We start from the raw sequence: 12,911 nt of genomic DNA on the forward strand, positions 1-12,911 counted from the left end.
TGCAGCAGCAGAAGAAGCTGTCATCCACCCTGACAGTCAGAGCATCAAGTCAAGGAAACATCACCATCTTGTAGTTCCAAACCTCCACCTGTCAGATTCAGCTACTTCTTATTGTGGGACTTTAAATTTGAACACAATGGAATTTGGACAAGGAGTTTTCCTTCCAGTCCAAACATCATCGTCCAGCCTCCAACCAGAGGTCCATCAGTTATCATGGAGCCACAGGTGGAGTCTGGATTCTTTTCTAGAATGAGACGGCAGTGACAGTCCTACCAAGTGACATCACTGACATGACTGGATGACTTCAGTCACATGACTGGATGACTTCAGTCACATGACTTCAGTGCCAAACAGTGCACACTGGTGCCTACCAGTCAGGAGGACATCTGGAGGACACCCAGATAGCAAAGGTCCACTCATGTGTGTCCTCACTGCTCCACAGGTCTGTCAAATGTTCTGTAAAATAGTTGGACCCAGCAGAGCTGCTAGATTAGGAGTTGATGGAGTCGTTGCAGATACCAGGGTCCAAAGTCCAGCTTGAACCTGGTTTGTGCAGTTCTTTGTCAAGCTAGCAGCCATTCTTTTCACTGCCAAGCTAAAGTGACTTCTGTCAACAAAGGTCAACATACAAAAGGATATTTCTGCTGTCAGTTCAAGATTTTGATCAAACTCCTTTTTCAGAGCTGGAACCTTCCTCTTGTGTCAGCTTTCTGTTCCCATCTCCATGGTAACGGTCAGTTTTGACCCACGTCTTCAATCAGCTGTCAAATAAACTAAAACAGTTTTCTATCCTCCAAGTTGTTTCCATCTCTTGGTGACCTTGTTAGGCTTCCTTATCATGGAAATATTGGTTTGAAGATTTAGTTGTGGGCCTCTGGACCTTTTTTTAGTCACTAAACCCTGGATTTATTTTTTCAGCAACAGAACTTTAAGACAAACACAAAATGAAAAGCAGAACAAGCCAGAACCCAAAATATGGATTTTGCAAGGTCAACAAACAACAACCAGTCAAGCAAACCAAACCAACAGAATCCAACTTCAAATTGTTTGAGTCATGACAAAGTCCAGGACCCACTTTTCACCCTACAATGTAAACCAATGGGAGGCTGTCTCCTCAGACACACATAGCCTCAAACTGACGCTTCTCTCATCTACACTGTAACTCTCTCCACTTCACAAATAACTTCACTACATTCCTGACAAAAATGCCTACCAAAATATGTTTACATTCAACTTTTGACCACAATCTGGGGATTGATGAGCCTTTTTCAAACAACAAACTCTCCAAAAATCCTCTCTCCTCTCCACTCTGACAGAGAGCAGCGGGGGAGGGGCTCTTAGAGGCTCAGCGCTCAGCTCTGATTCTCACTTGGTGTCACACTGAGGCTTCTACCTCCTAAACTACAAGTCCCACCGCTCTCATAAAATACATCCTTGGATTCAGGACGACTCCTGCTACTTGTCTACAGTGGACAGAAGGAGGCTCAGGCCCAAACAAAACTGCCTCCAGCTTTAATTAAGACCTCAGTTTTGTTCTCTGCCTCCATGACAGGTTAATGGACATCAACTGGTCCTGAGTCACCAGGAGACACGGCGATGTCCAGCTGAGTGACATCAGCAGGACTGTGGAGGTTTATACTGAGTCTCCTGACGACAAGTGGCAGTACAGAGATATTAAAGAGGGTCTGAGCTAAAACTGAAGTTGAACAGAGTTCTGTGTTTGATCTTAGAATTCTTTCTTTGATCTCCTTGATTTCTCAATGATTTCTTTGTGGACTCCAATTGTCTCTGATCTCTCAGTGAGACAAAGACAGAGCAGCTCCAACCTCAGCCTCCAGGAGGCCCTGATCCTCTAGTGGTCAGTCCTCTGTGTTGTGGCTGCAGCAACCCTGGTTTGAATCAGGGTCCCAGCAGCAACATTCCTACTGACTAGTGTTTGTTGTTCAACTGGACAGTTTGTCTGGTGAAGCTCTCTCAGACACTCCTTTCTTCATCCTCCCTTCAGGCTCAGCAGCATCAGAGTCAATGTGTCTGACTAGGATCAGAACCCTCAACCTGGAGGCTGTGGTCCAATGAGAACACATCTGACAACCAATCAGAGGAGGGTCTGTTTGACTCCTGGAAACTCCATTAAAGCTGAGAGGAACTTGTTCTTCATCTCCAAATTCCCTCCCTGCATGTTGTCTCTCCAGAAATCATTCCAGTCCAAGTTGAACCTTAGACTAAAAGCTCCCAGTAGGTGATGCAGGCTTCACCTCACTCCTGGTTCTGGAACCTCACCAGTTCTTGCTCTCTCACCACTTGGATCTCATGTTCCTGACATCTCTGAGCTTGTTTCCTATCCACCTGTCTCATGTTGATGAGGTCATCCAGCCTGATGATCTCTAGGTTCTCCTTTGAGTGGTTCCCTCTGGGAGAGTTCTCTCTCTGTAACTTGTGTGTGTGTTTGCTCGTATCCTGTTTCTCCTTGACAGCACTTTAGTGTTTTTACCACTGGTGTCTCATCTGTGGTTCACCTTTTATTTTACTTCTTTGTCAAAGATGAAGGTGTTTGTGGTCATTCACCAATCATGTGATGGCTCATGTGACTGTGAGTCTGATGGAGAGCTTGTAGCGTCTCTCACTCTGATCACTTCAGGCTATTGAAGCTACTCAGGTGTAGCCTGACTAGCTCAGTCGGTAGAGCATGAGACTCTTAATCTCAGGGTCGTGGGTTCAAGCCCCACGTTGGGCGTTCATCTTGAACATCCCTGCTTGTCCTCTCACTTTCTGCAGCTGTGATTGGGAATTGTAAGAAAAATCACTGAATGAACAACACAAACACAGACTGTGTCTGAAGTTCCACACCTGCACCCGACTCAGAATGAAAAAACCAGTGTGGACTCAATTGTATCCACTGTCAATTCTGATTCTGGACAAATTTCTTCATATGTATTGATGGACGCGAGCCAAGCAGAAATTTCCCACAATGCCATAGTGTTTGGTCAGTGTTGAGCAGGCGTCAGTCTGACAATGATGTCATATTATTGTGTCATCACCTGACCAGACCCAAAAGTAGGCTCAGGTATCAGTTTCTTCTCAATGCTAATGTCTGCTAGCTTAGTCTGCTACTTTTAATGGCTCTGCCTGCTCAAAGGTCCAGACCCAAAAGTAGGCTCAGGTATCAGTTTCTTCTCAATGCTAATGTCTGCTAGCTTAGTCTGCTACTTTGATGGCTCTGCCTGCTCAAAGGTCCAGACCCCTGGATGTGGTGGTTCCTACCTGAACGTAGATTCTGTCAGCTCATGTTGTTAAATCAACTCACCAGGAACACCAGTAGATTTCAATGGACTGACAATGAGTCTCATTGAATGGGTGTCTCGTCCAACGAGAAACAATCAGTCTCAGGTTGAAGCTCATCAATGAGGTCTTGTGGATCAGTGGCTTGCATGAATGAATGAGTTGGAAGACTTCTTGGAAATTAAAGAGGATTTAATACAATTAAGAAAACCCTTAAGACAGAGTGATAATTCCAGCAGAGTAATTAAGGCCCATATTGAGTAGCAGGTATGAATTAGCCTGGATTTATCTGAGCTTCAAGTAGACGTCAAAGAGGCAGGTGGAAAGGTGTGTAGGATGAACGATGGTGACCTCCAACCAAATGAAGAGGACTGAGTGGAGGCTGACCAGCTCTACGGAGTCAGGCGGAGTTTGGCAGCGAGACAGGAGTCCAGGCCTGAATCGGTGTGTGGCAGCACAGACAGCTGTGAGCTGTCATCCCTAATTGGCAATTGCACAGCCAACCACCGGAGGCGCCCTCACTCATAAGAGGGGCGATTCCTTCCCTGCCCCATCTCTCTCTCTCTCTCTCTCTCTCTCTCGCTGCTCCTGACGGGTGACGTCATTTCCGCGCCGGATGTTTTCCTTCGGACAGGTAACGCGGCTTGTCTGCTCACCTGCTGCTCTTGGCTCACGTAGCACTGAGCTAATGATTGTGTATTGTGCTGCAGAGCGGCCGATTTGGTAATGAGAGTCCTGCCAAGTGACATCACTGACATGAATGGATGACATCAGTCACGTGACTGGATGACTTCAGTCACATGACCCAAACAGCGACCATCAGTCTCCCTCCAATCCTGTACTTGGGTAAACAACAAAAACAGAGTAAAAGTCTCTGACAACATATTTGTTTCCTGTAGGGTTTCTTCATGTATGAGTGGTGTACCTGCTTTCCCAGAGGACTGCCATCTTTGTTCTGTGGGCTGACATGTTTTAGTGTCAGCACAGGTCATAGCGCTGAGACTGAACTCTCATTCTCCTCCAAGTATTATTTCCACCTCACACTCCTGCAGATATTCAAGTGAACAGGGAACACAAATTTATGCTCAACTTCTCCTGTGTATTCATCCACAGTCACTAAACAACAACCAAACCAAACAAAAGGGGTTTGCTAGCATGGCGATCAGCTGTAGTTCACCATCTTATCCAGGTCACATGACTCAGGAGTAGCGTGGCTGTCTGGCAACCAAAGGGTGGCTGGTTTGATCCTCACTTTCTCCAGTGACCATGTCAAAGTGTCCTTGAGTAAGATACTGAACCCCTAAATACTTCTGATGAGTAGGTTGGCTCCTTGCATGGCAGCCTTCAGCATCAGTGTGTGAGTGTTTGTGAATGAGAGGACATTGTTCAGCTCCTTGAGTGCTGCTGAGGTAGAAAGGCTCTGTACAAACTGAGTCCTTTTACCATTTCTTTCCTGCTTCTAGCGGCGCTGTCGTCACTTCCTGTGACCATGGGAGGGAAGGGGTCCCCCTTCAGAATAAGTTTTATATCATGATGTTACTTCCTCTTCAACATGCCTTTAGCAGACCAACTCACTGACTAGCACAGTGAGGTAGTGTGGCCGAGCGGTCTAAGGTGCTGGATTAAGGCTCCAGTCTCTGAGGAGGTGTGGGTTCAACTCCCACCACTGCCATCATGTCCCAGGTCACTGGAGAGGTGTGGCAGGTCTCTCGCAGCCTTTCCTTTCACTTCCACAGGTATCTTCAAACCTGTGACCAAAAGAAGAAGTAGGTCCTGAAAACTCTCCAGTTGGTCCAGAACACTGCTGCCCGTGTGTTGACTAGAACTGGTAGAAGAGACCATGTCTCTCCTGTACTGGCTTCTCTGCATGGCTCCCTGTCACATTCAGAATAGAATTCTAAATTCTCCTTCTACCATCAAAGTCCTCAACAGTCAGGCTCCTTCCTACCTGACAGAGCTCCTAGTCCCCTATTATCCAGCTAGAACCCTTCGCTCCCAGGATGCAGGGTTACTGGTGGTTCCTAGAGTTCTAAAAGTAGAATGGAGCCAGAGCCTTCAGCTATCAGGCTCCCCTCCTGTGGAACCGTCTCCCAGTTTCAGTGCTCACAGTGGTCCTCAGTGAGCTCAGGGAGCTTGTGAGGATAACCAGACACATGAAAAACTAGAGGGAACATTGGCTGGAGCTCAGTGTCTCCTGATGTACATGGCAGGGCAGCTGCTGCTGATGTCATCAAAATGAGCCCTGGAATCACAAGGTTTGCTGTGACGAGAGGCACTGACATCAAGACATGTTTGGAGCTGTTTATGGTTGATGGTTCTGTTCATGCCACTGTCACTAAAAAGAGTCAGCATTGCTGTGACAAACCTCAAAGGAAAAAAAGTCCATGGTGACAAGTGGAAAGACATTGATGAGGGACACCTGGATGCTTCTATTGGTGTTCTTCTTCTTCCTGGAGTGTTCAGATCCTGCAGTGAGGCCACTGATCGTCTCTGGGACGCATCGACAGACAGAAATATTTTCCGGGCCACAAGGCCACTTCAGAACTTTCAACGAACATCAAGAGTCCTCAGATTTGACGACAGAGACACCGGAGCAAGAACTGACAAGCTTGCCCCCATTGGGGATGTCTGGGAAAGATGGGTGCAGCTCCTTGCACCAACATTCAACCCAGGGCCAGAGGTGAGAGTGGATGAACGTCTTGTCCCTTTCTGAGGAAAATGCCCCTTCCAGCAGTCCATGCCCGGTAACCAGGAAGGACGGCAGAGCAGAGTTTGTGTTCTGGCCTGTTCTGCTTTTCATTTAGTGTTTATATTAAAGTTCTGTTGCTGAAAAAAAGACTTTTATGCCAAACCCAAAGGTTCATCATTTTTTTAATTGAAATTGAGGGTTTACTGACTAAAAAAAGGTCCAGAGGCCCACAACAAAATATTCAAATCAATATTTCCATGGATAAGGAAGCCTACCAAGGAAACCAAGAGATGGAAACAACTTGGATGATAGAAAATTGTTTTTAGTGAATTTTACAGCTGATTGAAGATGTGGGTCAAAACTGACCGTTACCATAGAGATGGGAACAGAAAACTCAAATGGAAGCTCAAAAGGGGACTTAGCTCCAATGGTAGAGTGCTAGCTTAGCATGTGAGAGGTAGAGGGATCCATGGCCTCATTCTCCAGAATACTTCAGCTTGTTCTGTTGATCAGAGGAGCTGCTGGGTGATGAATGCTGATGTTTGTCCACTGCTGTGATAAAGTGTCCCCTGTTACTGAGATGAGGATGAACACCTGCTCAGGTCAAAGCTGCAATCAAACCAGGGACTCTGAACCTCCCACACAGTGAAGGAGTTTGTCCTGCAGGTTGATGGACGCTTATTAAGTTCTATCTTTGATCAAATATAAGAAATGTAAAATAATTCAACATTGATTGCATTTCCCTCCTTTCTTTGGTGCCCTCAGACTTTCTGAGAACTGTAGGAGGAACTGCTCTCTGTTCTGTGTTTCTTCTGCTCAGTGGAGGAAGGAACGAAGGACTGGAGCTCTAAGTTTTCCAGTTCCTACATCAGTGAACAGACTTTCTGTGCTGCAAGGAACCAAAGCTACTAAGGAGGATTACAGAGTTTGGGAGTCAGTGACTTAATAGAGTCAAACAAAGGGTTGAACCTGAATGAGACAGTCACCCTTCAACATGGGGCCATGGCAGAGTGAACCAAGAACACTACAATGGGGGTGAGAGTGGAGCCATGATGGATTCACAGTTCATCACCTCCACCATCATGTGGACCACCTGATCACCTCTCCCTCAACCTCTAAATAACTCATTCCCTGACCGGGAATCGAACCCGGGCTGCGGCGATGAGAGCGCCGAATCCTAGCCACTAGACCATCAGGGACCACATTGAGCTCTCCAACAACAGAGACTATAGACAATGACTCAAGAACACAGGACTCTGTTGTCTCAGCTTGAGATGCAGAGGGTCCACCAAGACCACCAGACACCTCAGCCTCCTAAAGACAGTCCACCCCCAGGATCCTGCCCCCCTCTGCTCCAACTCAGCCCTCCATTCATAACTGACTTTGTCTCAGTCTCTTCTCAATGCCAGTCACTGAAACACTGACAATGTGATGGGGCTTCCTGTCTTTATTACATTTTCTTCAAAGGATCCCGTGTGTCTTCTTTCTCTCTGTCTGTACAGGAGTGTGGTACCAGGCCCAGCTTGAACGGGTGACTGTGTCTGAGTGGGTCGAGGCTGGGCTGCAGGTATTGGGAGGTTAGAACCCATCTGTGAGGCTCCAGGTGGAGCGATCACCTGTGAGGGTCCAGGGACAGCAGGAAGCTGCACAGATGGTAAAGACATGGAGGGGAGACAGGTGGTGCTAGAGCAGTAACAGGAAGTGTCTGGCATTTTGGTTCATCCTGTGAGATGACGTGAGGTTGTGGTTTTGCCTCCAGCCTCACCTCCTCATCAGTGTTCAAAAGGTTCAAAGGTGAAAAAATGGGATTCAACCAAACAGCTGGAATGAAGAGTTGGTAACACTTGCAGAGCTGCAGGGAGCTGGACAGGTCTCACCATGGGGGGATTTGTCCCACAGATCCTGCTGAAGTGGCTCCTCCTCCTGAGACCTGCAATGCTGGCTGGACCTTTGGAAAAAGAACACAACAAATCTTCATAAACATTTACTTCAGCAGGAACACACAAGAAGGTGGGACTGGTTCCTTTTTCATGTTCACTATTTTGTCGTCTTGGTTTATGTTTTGGTTGTCAAAGTTAATTCTGAATATTTGTGGAAAGTTCGCCTGCCTTTACTTGTACCAATACTTTCTTTTGTAACAAATTAAAAAGCTCAAGCTAAACTTCAGTCAGGACAACCACTCTTTCTCATTCTTCGGCCTCTGTTTTATGTCCATGACCATCCTGTCTGTCACCTTTTGTGATGGAGACATCAGTTGATGACATCAGCAACGGTCCTCAACCTAACTGCCTCTGCCAGAAGTGAGCTGTCATCTGTCTCAGGGGACACAGTCGGGTGGACCGGGGCGGATGAGGGCCTGCTGCTTCCTTGAAATATTTCTCAATATTTCAGTTGCAACTGTATAGTGATGGTGGCTCAGTTTAGAGCTGTCAATCAATGTTAATAATTGATCTTAGCATCTGGAGATTATTTTAGGAACACAAATACTTTTACTTCATTCTGAGGATGAGCAGACGTTCAATATGATTCTCATTTCCTGGTCAAAGACTCCTGCTAGTCAGAGAGGATCTGGGCTGGATTGGAAAGCTTCTTAGAGGGAAACCTTCACTCTGGACTGGACTGAGAACGGAGCAGCCTCAGCTTCCTGGAGCCTGACTTGCCTCTGTGGTCTAAGGTTGTGTGGGCTGACATCACAGTGAAACTACTGAGATCAAAGAGCCTTTGAGATCACAGGCTGACTTCCTTTTTATCCCTAAAATGAAGAATAAAAATGTTGTGTCTGTGTTTGTGTTGCTGCATCAGTTAAACAGTGACTCTGACAGAGGGGGTGTAGCTCAGTGGTAGAGCGCATGCTTTGCATGTGTGAGGCCCCGGGTTCAATCTCCGGCATCTCCAGCTGGTCCTGTGTAGCCTTCATCTTATCAGCTAAATTGATCCTTAAATGTGACAACAGTTGATTACAAACTACCAGAAGAGAAACCAGTCTGTTGCATATCAAAGTATTTGTAGCTGGCTCAGTGTGACTGTGAGCCTTCATAGCCAGCATGAAGGAGCTGGGTTTATCTTTGCTGGGGAAATCCCACACACAGCTGCTCTCAGTTCCAAATGTGCGTGTCCTCACTCCTCCGTCCTCCTGCTGCCCTCAGAATACAGACACAATTCAACCTGGCAAGTTTGGAGCATAGAAGTGCTCCTGAAGAGATGTGTGTCAGCCCACAGCTGGCTGTTCTTACCTGGAACCTCAAGATGAAACTGCTTCCACAGATTGGAAATGAATCTGATGTTGACTTTTGGACAAATCACCTGTTCATCAGTTCATCATCACTTCCATCCATTTCTACTGCTTATCTTGTTATAGAAAGGAGTCTATCTGCTGTGTGACTGAGGCAGTTACTGTGAGCTGCTGCATGTCTCAGTGTGTGTGTGTGTGTGGGGGGGGGGCTGTGTGTGACTGGTCGGCTGCCAAGGATTATTGATGAGATCAATCATGATCAGCTCAGAGATCACGGCACAGAAGAAGGAGACTTTTTGATTTTTGGGGGTTCAGTTTCTAAGTCAGACACATCATCACAATTTGAAGTTTTCCTCCAGTAAAAAACAAAACAACACAAAACCAAACAAAAACATGATTTGACTTTTGATGTCTACATTTTTTGGAAATTGTGAGTCCAACAAGCAGGAGGCCGTTTGAGCTTGGAAACTGTGAAGCATCACCAGTAACTGCTGGTTAATTTACAGTTGTTTCCTCCAAAAAGTTTAAAATGAACTCAATGCTGAATCCCTCGTCGTCATCACTGAGCTGCAGAATTGGTCCATGCAGGAGGCTGAGCAGGTCTTCCTCTCTGGTCCAGTGTCTCAGCACAGGTCAGAGTAGAGAATTAAAACATGAACACAAATCTTTATCAGCTGTTTACTGATATCAGTGACTACCTTCAAGTAAGAGTGTTAGTGAATGGACCCTTTTTAAAGTTTATGTTATAATGTTTGAAAAATGATGCTCACAAAAACACAATAAAAGTGTTTGTGGTAAAATGATTCCAGTAGATTTTATTGCCATTTTAAGAGTTCAAGCGTATTTTGATGACATTGTTTGATTTCATGACTCACAGTTACTTTAGCAGGACCATCGTGACATGAAGTCTTCCTCATCATCCCATATCGACCCTCAACCCCTCACACAGAACCAGGAGCCCTCAACTGAATGAACCTTTAAAACTATAAATTAGAAAGTATTTTGGTGGAACGAACCTTTAAAACTATAAATTAGAAAGTATTTTGGTGGAATGAACCTTTAAAACTACAGTTAGAAAGTAGTATTTTGCTATAATCTAATTCGATAGGTGGCGCTGTCACCAAAAACCAAAAGTCCAACAAATGCATTTTATCATCCAATTCAGTAGGTGGTGGAACCAGCAGGAGCCACTGAACACAACTCTGACATCATCAGGCTTCTTCCCAGCAGCTTGGTGCTCCAGAAGGAAGAATCCAGACCATCGCTACATCATCAGAGTGAACACCAGCTGATGTTGACCAGTTTAACAAGCCTTTGACTGCTAAATGACATCCAAGCTCAGATTCTCTTGTCCTGGTAGAACAAGTCAGTGTTGAAGAAGATGAGAGCACCAGTCTCTTTCATCCAATGCTGGAACAGCGTTAGACTGAAGGTTAAAGGCAAGTTTTGAACTGAAGAAGCTTCTTGGACCTCTAAACTTCTTAACTCTCTTTCTCCAAGAACTGCGCCTGGACGACGGCCGTTTCCAGCGCTACTTCAGGCTGACGAGGTTCCTGTTCGATGACCTGTTTGTGAGGATCGGTGCCAGGATATCAAGGTCCAACACCAACTCCAGGCTCCAGGACCGTTGACATGACTTCCCTGACGCCAGGGGAATCTCAACGCTGACAGGCTCTCTGGACTCCTTGTCATGAGAATTTGTCACAAAAGTTGAATACTTTCAAATGCATGAATACGCGTCACTCACGTTGCCGGCCAGTACACACACCAGTTCAGCTCTCTACATGGACTTTACATGTGAACTTGTTGCACGAAAATTTGTGTCACGATTGATGTGAACACGCCTTCAGACTGTGAGGGCTGACATCACAGTGAAATGACAGAGATCACAGAACCTTTGAGATCACAGGCTCAGTTACGTCCAGTTGACCAGATTTTACTTCGCTTCGATCTACGATGACCTGGATGAATGAGAACCTACACAGACATCTTGCCGAACACTATGGGAAGGACATCCTTAGTGTGGTGCGGGAATGCGAATGGACTGCAAGGAAAATCGCAGACTACAGGAACCATCTACGTTTCAACCTCCGATGGCGCCAACACAACCTCATTCCCACTAGCCTACTACTAGGATCCACCGTGAGGGGCCACAGGGCCAGCAAGATTTTGGAACGGGCCCAAAATCAGCTTCTCAACGAGAGAGTGAGACAGGTCCATTTCACCATCGAGGGACTAAAGACCAAGCTAGATCACCTTAATCAAGAGTTATCGCCATTTTTGCCACCCGCCATCTTGGACAAGGTCACCTCCTTCATTGGGACAGCCCAACTATCTCAACATCAGAAGAGCAAGGAGAGACAGAAAAGGAAATTCGCTCGCCTCCAGTCTCGCCTCGACCGGGAACGAGAAGCAGAAGGCCCAACCCCAGCGGACTCACAGGACAGGTGGATAAGGAACTTATCCAACAGGGAGCTCACCAGTCCTGAGAAACGCGTCCTTGCCAAAGGAATGAACTTTGCTGTCACCCCGAAACATCTCCCGACGGTGGACCTCATCACTGCCACAGAATCCGCCATCAAGAAGAACAACCTCTCCACCACAAAAGCAGATGAACTACGACTCAAGGTCACAGCGGCCCTCTCCGAAGCGAAGGTCCCCTCTGCCAACCTCTCGGTCCAGGAAAGGAAGGCCTTGAATGCACTGAGCAAAGATGAGAACATCACCATCCTTTCGGCTGACAAAGGAAGATGCACGGTGGTCCTTGACACAACTGACTACCAGGACAAGATTAGTTCTCTTCTCAGTGACATCCACACATATGAGACCTTAAAACGCGACTGAGTTGCTGCTGCCAGCACAGCCCATTAGCATCTGAGTGGTCGGTGAAACTCCCTAACGACCACCCCTGAAACTCCCTGACACCGCACAACGACTGTCGTTTGGGGAGGCCAGGTGAGTCTCGGGGGGGTCGTTTCCACCACAATAGCACTGACCACTCCCACATAGGTTTATAAGCTGGAGCTTCCACACTCTTCACTAGAACTGAAGAAACTTCTCGGATGAGAGGTGAAACGTCTTCAAGATAAACTTACGTCCAGTTGACCAGATTTTACTTCGCTTCAATCTACGATGACCTGGATGAATGAGAACCTACACAGACATCCCTAAAATGAAGAAAATAAATGTTGTGTCTGTGTTTGTGTTGCTGAATCAGTTAAACAGTGACTCTACCAGAGGGGGTGTAGCTCAGTGGTAGAGCGCATGCTGAGCATGTGTGAGGCCCTGGGTTCAATCCCCGGTATCTCCAGCTGGTCCTTTGGAGCCTTCATCTTGTCAGCTAAAGTGATCCTTAAATGTGACAACAGTCGATTAACTATCAGAAGACATCTTCTACATGTTCAAGGTGGGCGAACTTTCCACAAATATTCAAAATTACTTTTGAAAATGAAAACATAGATCAAACCTGCCCTATCAATCACCCACAATGGGCGGATCGTCCCACTCCCTATCAGGTTCCCCACTCCGCGACCCAGGAGGCTCCCTCTCCCTATCAGGACTAGAAATCCATTGGGGTCTCCCTGCTCAGGTAGGAGTCCTGCCCACAACGTTAAGCTGTTGATGTTCTAGAGGAGACAACATCTGATCTTTGTTAGATCCACCAGTCAAAGGTTTTCTTTATGGGCTGTAGCAGCTGAGAATGAGGAATTA

General features: G+C 46.5%; 4 non-coding genes across 4 annotated transcripts; 3 read left to right on the forward strand and 1 right to left on the reverse strand.

Annotated features, from left to right (window-relative positions):
- Nucleotides 1-2,661: 2,661 nt before the first annotated feature.
- trnak-cuu (transfer RNA lysine (anticodon CUU)) lies at nucleotides 2,662-2,734 on the forward strand. Its single transcript has one exon. It is a non-coding gene; the product is annotated as a tRNA-Lys (tRNA).
- A 4,361-nt stretch (nucleotides 2,735-7,095) lies between these two features.
- On the reverse strand, nucleotides 7,096-7,167 carry trnae-cuc (transfer RNA glutamic acid (anticodon CUC)). Its single transcript has one exon. It is a non-coding gene; the product is annotated as a tRNA-Glu (tRNA).
- A 1,624-nt stretch (nucleotides 7,168-8,791) lies between these two features.
- trnaa-ugc (transfer RNA alanine (anticodon UGC)) lies at nucleotides 8,792-8,863 on the forward strand. The gene has a single exon. It is a non-coding gene; the product is annotated as a tRNA-Ala (tRNA).
- A 3,575-nt stretch (nucleotides 8,864-12,438) lies between these two features.
- On the forward strand, nucleotides 12,439-12,510 carry trnaa-agc (transfer RNA alanine (anticodon AGC)). The gene has a single exon. It is a non-coding gene; the product is annotated as a tRNA-Ala (tRNA).
- Nucleotides 12,511-12,911: the final 401 nt, after the last annotated feature.

This window comes from Aulostomus chinensis, chromosome 1, assembly GCF_037954235.1.
Source record: "Aulostomus chinensis isolate RoL2024-O1b breed Wild chromosome 1, RoL_Achi_v1.0, whole genome shotgun sequence".
NCBI classification, from domain to species: domain Eukaryota; kingdom Metazoa; phylum Chordata; class Actinopteri; order Syngnathiformes; family Aulostomidae; genus Aulostomus; species Aulostomus chinensis.